Raw genomic sequence first — 8,424 nt, forward strand, 5'->3', positions numbered from 1 at the left:
CTATCCATAATATCATATAGCAGAAGCTATAACAAACACAACATAAATAATATAAACATGTGTTAGAAATGTTTTAATTAACGATGATGAAATAAAAAATAAACATGAATAATTTCAAAAGAAACAATTATTGAAAGTAAAATTTTCAAATTTGAATGTTTTAGTGGTTGGTGGTTCAGTTGATGTTATATTGGACTTGTGCGTAAAAGAAGTGAACTCGTTGATGTACATGGTGTATCCCTCAACTTATTCAGCATTTCCGAATGGTGCTCTTCATATATGACCAGTTATCTTTATTAATTCTTGTTCTTGAATGCCAATGCGAGTCATATTTGAAAGTGCTGTGCATCGACTGGAGTGGTTTGTAATTTTCTGTTTTTTGACGTCCAGACCAGTGCAGTTTGAAATCTTGGCAAAGAAAGAAACAGATGCTAGGGTAGTGTTAAAAATAAACAAATGCTAGGGACGCGATAAAATTGTGCGATAAGCAGGCATGATCGGTTGAAAGACGTCCTTTCGTACCGTTTTATTGGTCAAAAGTAGTGTGACGTAATAAAAGTGTAATAGTCACCCCTAAAATCTCTTGTCGTATTGAATATCACAGTTAGAGTTTAATGTGCATCCAGAGTTGTATTAAAATCTTCGAAAGAATCAGGACTTGATAGATGGATGGAAATGATATAACATATTATAACAACATGTAGTACAGTAAGAAATCTACTCAGGCCTGCTAGTTGTTTGTGTGACAGACTGGAAGCGGTTTCAAGGTAACGGAGAGCATCAGCTGTTAGCATCTAGAACGGAAGAAAGTACGTGTTAACTGGAAGCAGGGACTTCAAAGTACTAGGTAAACATTGCATCAGCCTTCTAGACACATGTTCCAGTGGCACCACATGTGCAGTGAGGGTTGCAGAGCACTGCTCCTACACTTGCTAATTCCTGCATTTCTGAGAGTATAGTTTATTGTACCATACTTCGTACATGATTATGAATTTATGACAATGAAGCTTTCCGTAAGAGAAGGGCGAGCCCGCCAAGGGTCGAATTTTGTGTTTTTTACTCCTCCGAATATTTAAGACGCATATCTGCAACTTAAGCCTGGCAGATGTTGACGGGTTCTCCCTCACTTGTTCTGGGAACATAGGTGCTAATAATCCGTTACATCATCTTCATGAAGATATTCTTTGCTGATCACGTCGCCCAGAAACGTTCTGTGCCACATAGATAAGGAGAGCTTTCAGATCCTTTACTTTATCAGAAGTGAGCTTTATTGGCGTGACATATCTCTTTGGCAAAAACCAGCTGAGAGAGGTCGGCCTGTTCTTAATGCGACATCTGTTCACATCAACACTGGTTACGAGCTTAGAAATATAGACATTCTGGAGGTCATAATCACCCAACTCCCAGAAATTACGAAATACAGGCTGCATTTTCTTCATATGTAACGCGTTGAAGCACCCACAAGTACATGGCGGGCCTATATCGCGAGCTAGCACATGTCGAGATGTTTTCGTACTAATGTACGATTCACCTTTGTTCTTTTTAATCTTTGCTTGTACGTTTATCCATTTTTGACATGCCTCTGACGTTTCCTCTAGTGAGATTACTGTTGATAAATTCTCAGTGGACAAAAGAGAGACAATTTCAAATAGAAACCATAAAAATGCCGGAACTATCAGTGTTAAATATAATCTGAGACATTTAAATTGTGTTGAATTTCACCGTTATTTGTTCATTTCGCATTGTCTATGATAAGGCGATAGTAGCGATCCTAGTGGTTAGCAACTATCTATGGTGTATATTCTCTACGTGTTGAGCTTCGTGACTGTAAATACTAGACTGTGCTTGAACTCTGAAGAACATATGATGTTTAACGAGATGTTTATAGACAATATCTTAAAATATTTTAACTAGGATAGGCCTGAGAATTTAAGAATATAAGAAATTGACAAAATATTTTATAATAACATACAATATTTTTAGGGTGCTATTCATAGACATTTCGCTAACCCGGGCTACGAGCGTGCTAAACAGGATTCATATCGTATCATATCGCTGACACTGGTTTATGAATACGAAAAACGTTAGTTCGCTGATCATCCACCGAAAGCCCGCGCTAAGAATGTCTATGAATACGGCCCTTAATGATATAAATACGCAGATCATCTCATCAGCCAACAGTACGTTGCATTATAATAAAATATAGCCTATACGTTGGCTTATTAGCCGCTTTAGTAGGAAACTTATAAATTTGGGAGTGTCCTAATTGTTTTTTATGAAGATCATGTGGTCACCCTACATAAAGATAAGGAGCATAAAGATAAAGAGAACGAGGACAAAGACAGAAGAGGGAGAGGTGGAAATGAAGAGGAGAAAGACAAAAGAAAGAAGATGATGAAGAGTAAAATGACAGAACGTACTGTACTCCAACCACGAGAAAGTCTCCAGGGAATGAAACGAAGCGGGGTGATGCTATGAATGAATGTTGATGTCATACAATGTCATAAGATCACACACGTAGGTACTCATATCTCTATTGGCTATCTCTCAAAGCACAAACCATAACACGTATTTACACTACCCTAGTTACAAAATTAGATCACTGTTAATCTCTTGGTCTTTTAATCCCTCCATACAGGAAATAACTTATGGAGGAGAGCACATGATTTTTAAACTGACATTATAACTCTAATATTATCTATCTACTTCGCTCCAATAGATGACGCAATAGTATGCACATCCCTTTCACGGTTTATCTCCTGGTTGGAGAACAGTAAGGTGGGCTAAAGAAGAAAAAAAGAGATAATGAAGAGGAGGAGGATAGAAGAGGAAGATGAGGATGAAGGTGAAATTGAAGAAGAATAGATGAAAAATAAATTGTGGAGAAAGAAAAGTAGAAAAGTAAAAAAGGGACCCGGACTAGGTGAAGGAAGAAATAAATAATGTGAAAAAAAGTGAAGAAAAATTAATGGATGTAATTGAACGGCATAATAATACGTAAACTGTAACAAGTAAAAGAAGAGGAATATTGAAACAAAAGGTGCACGAAAGAGAAAGTAGGGAAGAAATAAGGTAGGCGGAGGAACAGGAAGTGGAAGGGTTGTGAAGAGTGAAAGCAAGATGAGAGAAATCATAGCGCTGTGGAACACCAGCATTCGAAGCAGCTAGAATATGCAACCTTGAGGCAACTCTCCAAGTTTAGCATCGGTGGTTCAGTGGTAGAATGCTCGCCTGCCACGCGGGCGGCCCGGGTTCGATTCCCGGCCGATGCATATTTTTTACGGCGTCATGATTTCAAGTAATTTTATGTAGGTCTAATTAGGCTAATAAAGATTTTTTCGGCGGAATAATCACAAAGAACAGAGCGCCAGTAGGGGAATTATCCCCACCCTCGCCGCTTGGCAGCTCGCTCGCAACACTGCAGTTGCGCTCTCTCTCTTTTTGTCTGTCCCCTCCCCGGTGGCTCACTGCCCGCTCCGTTTGCTTTAATCAGGATCCGCCACATTAAAATGAAACTAGTGGCTTGTGCAGCAAATGCTGCAAACTAAGTTCATTAGATGTTCAAATAAAATTTTTTCAGATTTATTTTCAAGCAAAATATAAGATATTTTGAAAGTTATTTGCTTCAATCATAATGGAACATACTCCCTCTGAATGATTTTTGTGCGAAATACTTTTTCTTGAACATATGTATCCTATGTATCTTGAATTTCAACGCGAAAACGCAAGTAACAATGTCAGGGCGATCAGTGGGTTTTTTCATGTGGGAGTAAAGGTTTTGATTTATCTAGAGAAAATCAAAACTCGAGTGGGATTTAATTGACTATTACACGATTAGAAGAAAGTAGGCTATATAAAGATTAGAAGTAACAAAGTGTACAATAAAACATTAATTGGCTTACGAAAATACAACTGTCTTCAAATGTATTATTGTACCATCTCAACATTACGCTAGATGGCAGTAGTGTTTTATGATGATGTTTTCTTGTTATCGGTATCAGTTGTGCCAACTATGGAATCATCATTGAACTCTGTGGACTGTTACTAGTCAAGAAGGCTTTGTTGATTCCGTTTCATTTTTATTAAAACATTTGCATTCCATTTCAATCATCCGGATCCCAGTAATCAACGTCACTTGACAGATGATTTTCAATAAATCTTAGTATTAAACAATCTCTGTTACGTGACTATCCATAATATATAGCAGAAGCTATAACAAACATAACCTAAATAATATAAACAAGTGTTAGAAAAGTTTTAATTAACGATGATGAAATAAAAAATAAACATGGATAATTTTAAAAGAAACAATTATTGAAAGTACAATTTTCAAATTAGAAGGTTTTGGTGGTTCAGTTGATGTTATATTGGACGTGTGCGTAAAAGAAGTGAACTCGTTGGTGTACATGGTGTATCCCTCAACTCATTCAGGATTTCCGAATGGTGCTCTTCATATATGACCAGTTATCTTTATTAATTCTTGTTCTTGAATGCCAAAATGCGAGTCATATTTGAAAGTGATGTGCATCGACTGGAGTGGTTTGTAATTTTCTGTTTTTTTTTTTTTTTTTACGTCCAGACCAGTGCAGTTTGAAATGTTGGCAAAGAAACAAATGCTAGAGTTGTGATAAAAATAAACAAATGCTAGGGACGCGATAAAATTAAACAAATGCTAGGGACGCGATAAAATTGTGCGGTAAGTGGCCATGATTGGTTGAAAGACGTCCTTTCATACCGTTTTATTGGTCGAAAGTAGTGTGACGTAGTAAAAGTGTAATAGTCCTGCTAAGAGATCTTGCTGAAATGATCGAGAGACTACAAAATTTTGTAGGCCTCTTATTTTATCAGTAAGTAACACCGTGTTTCCTTAGGAACTGTAATTTTTGCTCTCTCTCGAGCCAATACCGAAGAGAATGACGCATGTAAGTATCTACACCACACCGTCATTAAATATATGAAAAATACCCAACCCAACTTGATTAATAACTATAAAAATATTTGATTTTTAATAGCAATATTATTATCTTACGTAAGTTATGTAGTAAATTATAGAAATGAAGATCTACTTTAAGATATTCTCTCTATCTACTTATATAACCCCAAAACGTTTCACATTCATATCATCAGTGTAGCATTAATATCTATAATTAATGAAAAATAGTCACATCATGGCACTAACTACTGTATAATGAAATTTCATTCCTAATGGTAATAATGCCATCAAACCACCACAAGTTTTGTAGATTTTAATATCCAATACAGAGCTGTACTCAGAAAATTATACATCGCAGAATCAGACCTGTAAATTATTTTTAGTAAGTCTTGAAGTTTTTAATAACCGATTGAAGTTGAACTCTAAAAATATAAAAAATCCTGCAGGTCATGGCCTTCGTATAATAGCCTATTGTTTATTGTAGTATGTGTTTTGTTTTATTCTGAAATCACGGCCGTGCTGAAATGCAATTAGTTTCAAAACTGACGAAAGACGGATTTTAGAAAATAGGAAAATAATGTAGGAAAATTTATATTTCACTGAAAACTACTATTTTTCTGAAAAAAACGTTGGGTTCCAAGCTTCAAAATGAGGGGTCATTTATTAAAATCAGTCGAGCCATTTTCCCGTAATTTCCATTACCAGTTCAAATTATATATAAATATGCATTCGACACTCACGTATTTAGATTAACACCACACCCAACTCGGGAAACTAGCGCTGAGTTAGTTACTGTGATTTTGGAAGTGGAAATGGTTGAATTTGTAAGGAATTTTTTTTGTGGAGGCGGATTTGAGAACTTATGGATTTTATACGGAGATATTTGAAGAAAAGGAAATTGCTTGGAAGTACAGTAAATTCATATAAAATGATATTGCATGGTAATGAAAGAGCAAACGTAGTTTCTAGTAAAGGAAAGGAACATAGGGATACAAAACACATGATACGATGTAATTTGAAGAACGCAGAACTTGTATTAATTCAATAACCAGTGAAAAATAGTGAATCTCAACAAATGATAATGAAATAAACACAACGTTTCCAATAATGTAACGTCGTTTGTACGTTCGCCATGACGTTAGCCACTGGCAGACCAGTACTGACATCACTAAACAAGGGTGAATGTTCATCTTCCCTCTTGCTTAAAAAAAGTCCCTTGTGCAGACGCTTGTATTTCCCTATTTTGTCTATGCTGACATTTTAATGACTGACCTTTCCAGCGACAACAAAACGAAACTTCAACGTGCTCATAATTTGTGTGTACGTTTTGTAAGCAATGTTCGTAAATATGATCATATTACTCCATCCCTGGAAACAATAGGTTGGCATAAACTAGATAAGAAAAGAAATTTACATTCACTTCTCCTTCTCTTCGAAATCTTGAACTCTTCTATTCCTTCGTACCTGTCGTCTCGCTTCACTTACCTTTCTTCCCACCACAATCTGAACACACACTCTCGCCATGAAACAATACTAACAATACCATCCCAGTGCACCTCCTCATATTCATCCTCTTTCACAATAGCCCTGCCAAGACTCTGGAATTCTTTACCTGCTAGCATCAGGGACTGTCGAAATAAAATTGAATTCAAACGCAAACTTACTAGGCACTTGGTCAGTAATTGAGACTCGTTCAGACATGGTTTCTTGTAAATAGTTCTCTCAATATATGGTAATTTCATCACTATAGAATTTTGTTATTCTAGGTTTAATTTATAATTCAGTAAATACAAAAATATTCTTTGTTCTTAACTTCTATGATAAATTGTCTAGCTTTCATTAATCAGGTAATCTTGTCGTACTTTAATTTTTATTGTAATTGTAATTGTAAATTTAACATTACTTGTAATTTTATTCTTCATATTATAGTTGTAATCCCCTGGTAGAGGGGCAGAGAAGGCCTGATGGCCTTATCTCTACCAGGTTAAATAAATAAATACTAAATACTGAACAAGAATCACTAGGCTTTGCTAGCGCTTGAAAATCATATATAGATTCGTATATACAAGGCATAACAAAAGCCTAAATTAACCTGTCACAGATTCGTACGCTATGTGCAAGCCATAACAAAAGCCTAAACTAACCTAACCTAACCTGTCACAAATTCGTATTATGCAAAGCAATAGCATAATGTCACCTAAGTTACGTCGGTATGACCGAGAAAAGAGCTGTAAGACAATTGAAGATGCATAAGCGAAGTACGAAGGGAACTAACTCAACGCTAGTTTCTTTCTTCCTATTTTAGCTATTGGATTGTAATACATTGTTTTCGATAACGCATGGGCATCCATTCCTGTCGATGAATTAAACCAGTGATATCATTTAAGGAGGAAGGGTGGTAATTGCCCCTCTGTGAATTTAAGTTCGAAAAATATATTTAATAATTGAGCAGAACTACTAAAAAACATTGTGAAAAATTTACGTTTAATATTAAAATATTCTACTTTTATAAACGTTTAAGAAATAAAAGACGAGCTAGTTAGTGCCTTTGCTCAAATGAAACCCTTTGCTGCGTTTGGATAGTGACTGTTACGTATTGTAAATAAGAGTAGGCCTACCTTTTTTAAAATTGAAATGTCTTTAAATTGAATACCGTATGTTCATTTGTTCGCACTTACATCTTATTAAGAGCAAATACATGTAAATTAAGGTACAGTACCTCAAAAAATAAATTAGACGATGGAATATTCTGTCACAGATACAAGACACTGCGCATGATCGGAGATCGAAGCTCAGATACACAAGATAACGCGTAATTCAGTTATTAAAATTCAATCTATTTGATTTGTTGTTGAAACAAGTTCCGAATCTTACTTGAGAAACTGCAAAAAAAGTGTAAATGTGTTGTAAAAATACATGAATATATCGCACATGACGAGATTTTCTCCGGTTACTCTTGTTCCCCTAAAAAAATAGCGATTTTGAGTTAACACTGTAGAAAGACGCAGAAGATCATGACGCACAACTAGAAGAAACGATTTACAATATTAATAGATAGAGAACATTTGTGTCACTTTTCTTTTGGGCAGGATTTGCACGCCCTGAATATGGAAAAGTGACATTTCTGAGTTCAATAGAGAATGATAGTAATTTTTGTGCCGGATAAACGACACTTTTTAAATTGTGACATTCCACTTTTCTGTGGAAGTGAGTAACGTTTTAATTTCTTAATAGTCATAAGTAAAAAAGTGTCGTTTTTAATTGTTCAGATTAAACATAATTTACTGCACTATTTTTTAGTTATGGCCAGGCTTCGGCCTAGGGACACAGAGTAACCAGTATGAGGTTTAGAGTACACGGAGTATAAATGACGTCATGACCCGTGTGCAGTCACCCGACTGCAACAACACAGGTGGATCCGTAATGTGCATTACCGTTGTGTGTATTGCTGCTTGGCTGCGGTACGTGTAACAGACTTCGGCGTAGGAACA

The 8,424-nt window shown here is 35.9% G+C and overlaps 1 non-coding gene across 1 annotated transcript; it reads left to right on the plus strand.

Moving 5' to 3' along the window:
• The first annotated feature begins 3,201 nt into the window (after positions 1–3,201).
• On the plus strand, positions 3,202–3,272 carry TRNAG-GCC (transfer RNA glycine (anticodon GCC)). The gene has a single exon. It is a non-coding gene; the product is annotated as a tRNA-Gly (tRNA).
• Positions 3,273–8,424: the final 5,152 nt, after the last annotated feature.

Source organism: Periplaneta americana, chromosome 2 (assembly GCF_040183065.1).
Source record: "Periplaneta americana isolate PAMFEO1 chromosome 2, P.americana_PAMFEO1_priV1, whole genome shotgun sequence".
In the NCBI taxonomy this organism is placed as follows: Eukaryota; Metazoa; Arthropoda; class Insecta; order Blattodea; family Blattidae; genus Periplaneta; species Periplaneta americana.